Genomic DNA, 2,850 nt, shown 5'->3' on the forward strand with positions numbered 1-2,850 from the left:
GCAGTAGGTGCAGGTGCAAGTTGACCTAACCTGATTAGAATACCTCTAATCCAATTTAGGTTCAATTTAGTGCTAAACCTGACTTAGCAATCAGAACCTTTCTGATGCTTTGATCTAATCAAACTCTTTGATCCGATCAACCCACAAGACATGATTGACGTCTAGCAACGTATCATGTCTACCCGGAAGATGAGGAATGTATTGGACAAATCCAAACATACCCTTCAGTGGAAAGTTACTGTGCAATTCAATCCCTCAGTCATACTACATCCTGAATAAGTGCTCGAGTATGGATCAATATCAAACTCAATCACTTATTCATGTCTCTCTCAATCTTTTATATGATAATTCAAACAATGAAACATTAGAAACTCTTTCTAATATTCATTTTGCTTTGATCAAAGGCTTCTTGAATCATCATAAGATTAGAGTAAGTAGGATGTTACCTTCTTTTACTAGAAGTGACTGATTCCTTGTTGACCTACTCACAACCTTCGTACAAAATCCACCATATCCAGAATACCCCGTACACAACGCAATGTCGTGAATGAGGGTAAACCAAAATATAGCTTCAAGTGCACAAGGTACCATGGTGATCTCAGGTCTAAGGATCACTTGCACAACTCCCACTATGAGAACCATCTTTTGATAATTAAGTAAGAATCCATAAGATGTTCTCATGGCTGGTCATTTCAGTGAACTCATTCCTCTAATGAGCACCCACATCTTTGTATTAGTGTCTCACACAAGTGATTGTGAGATCAATCACCCTCTACATTGAGCATACATAAGATGTGCCAGTCTTTCCGGTAATATTGATCCCCGACTCAATATACCAATTTGACTGGGAATATTCTAAATTAGGATTTTAGAATTTTAGGTCTCACTGGTATGATCTCATCATAACCCTAAAACCAATGTCCTAATTTATGGGGTTCATCATCCAATAATAAAATAGATAAGCAGCAAATGATGAAACACAATGCCTTTATTGATATATATCGAGTGTCAAAGTACATGATTTGGAGGATTACAAAGAGAAACCCATCAAATGATTGGCTTATAGGGCATCTACTCTTTCACTCCTATCATCCAGAGCGAAACCAAGACTGTCATGCAGTAGGGCCACTATGTATGCTGAAGAGAAACAATAACGTGACAAATCTTCCTCAGCCAGAGTATGATACTTTTCTTTAAGCTTTGACCAATACTCTCCACAGAATTGTTCCCCAGCCAACATCAAGTCAGACAGAGACGAAGTTGGACTCAGCCCAAAGAACTTACGAAGACAGAAAAGTAAAGCTATTAGAAGTGCATACACAAAAGAATTTCTTTGTAGGAAAGATGAATTTTATAACCATAACCATGCAATTCAAAACATTGCAGGGTGAGATTTTGTGTGCCGTATGTTTGGTGTTGCAAACATAAAAAGACAAAAGAGTTATTGAAACCTTTGTGGTAAAAAAGAAATAAATTAGATTGTTTAATTTTCTGCAAGAATAATGGTTTCTTGATGTCAATTTTACCTTTTGATCATGGCATTTATTTTCTTTGGATTGTTCTTGTTCTTGTTCTTGTTCTTCTTGTTCTTTTTCAAATCTTTGGCTATTAGAAGTGCATACACAAAAGAATTTCATCTCTTCCTGTCCCTAACGGTCCAGATATTATACGAAGACAGAAAAGTAAAGCTATTAGAAGTGCATACACAAAAGAATTTCTTTGTAGGAAAGATGAATTTTATAACCATAACCATGCAATTCAAAACATTGCAGGGTGAGATTTTGTGTGCCGTATGTTTGGTGTTGCAATTCAAGAAGAATTAAATCAATTTAAAAGAAGTAATGTATGGACATTAACTGAAAGACCAAAGCATAACTCAGTAATTGGAACAAAATGGATATTGAGAAATAAATTAGATGAAAATGGAGTAGTTATAAGAAATAAGGCTATACTTGTAGCTAAGGGATACAATCAAGAAGAAGGAATAGATTTTGATGAAACATTTGCTCCTGTAGCTAGATTAGAGGCTATTAGATTACTTCTAGCATTTGCATGTTTCATGAATTTCAAATTGTATCAAATGGATGTGAAGAGTGCATTCTTAAATGGTTTTATTGAGGAGGAAGTATATGTAGAACAACCTCCTGGTTTTGAGAATCATGAATTGCCAAATCATGTGTTTAAACCACATAAGGCATTATATGGATTAAAGCAAGCTCCTAGGGCTTGGTATGATCGATTAAGCAAATTTCTGCTTAATAATGACTTTAGTAGAGGAAATGTAGATAAAACACTATTTCTCAAAAGAAAGGACAAAAATCTATTAGTGGTTCAAATATATGTAGATGACATAATCTTTGGTGCCACAAATGATACTCTTTGCAAAGAATTTGCTGATTTAATGCATGGAGAATTCGAAATGAGTTTGATGGGAGAACTAAACTTCTTTCTAGGATTACAAATCAAACAAACTAAGGAAGGCATTTTCATTCATCAAACTAAGTATACAAAGGAAATACTAAAAAAGTTTGGGAATGAAAATCATAAGGGAGTAGGCACTCCAATGAATCCTACTAGTAAGCTAGACAAAGATGAAAAAGAGAAGAGTATTGATATTAAGCTTTATAGAGGACTAATTGGATCCTTGCTCTACCTTACTGCTAGCAGACCCGACATCGTATTTAGTGTAGGAATATGTGCTAGATACCAATCGGATCCTAAGGAGTCACATTTAAGTGCTGTTAAAAGAATCCTTAGATATTTAAGAGGAACTACCAATATAAGATTATGGTACTCAAGAGACTCCTGTCTAGATTTGCTTGCATATTCAGATGCTGATTTTGCCAGATG

The 2,850-nt window shown here is 35.1% G+C and overlaps 1 long non-coding RNA gene across 1 annotated transcript; it reads right to left on the reverse strand.

Annotated features, from left to right (window-relative positions):
• Positions 1-975: 975 nt before the first annotated feature.
• Positions 976-1,471, reverse strand: LOC120104785. The gene is made up of 3 exons (XR_005507146.1): positions 1,452-1,471; positions 1,084-1,279; positions 976-986 (listed from the first exon to the last, which is right to left on the reverse strand). It is a non-coding gene; the product is annotated as an uncharacterized LOC120104785 (long non-coding RNA).
• Between the last annotated feature and the right edge of the window lie 1,379 nt (positions 1,472-2,850).

The sequence above is a fragment of the Phoenix dactylifera genome, unplaced genomic scaffold (genome assembly GCF_009389715.1).
Source record: "Phoenix dactylifera cultivar Barhee BC4 unplaced genomic scaffold, palm_55x_up_171113_PBpolish2nd_filt_p 000101F, whole genome shotgun sequence".
Classification (NCBI taxonomy): Eukaryota; Viridiplantae; Streptophyta; class Magnoliopsida; order Arecales; family Arecaceae; genus Phoenix; species Phoenix dactylifera.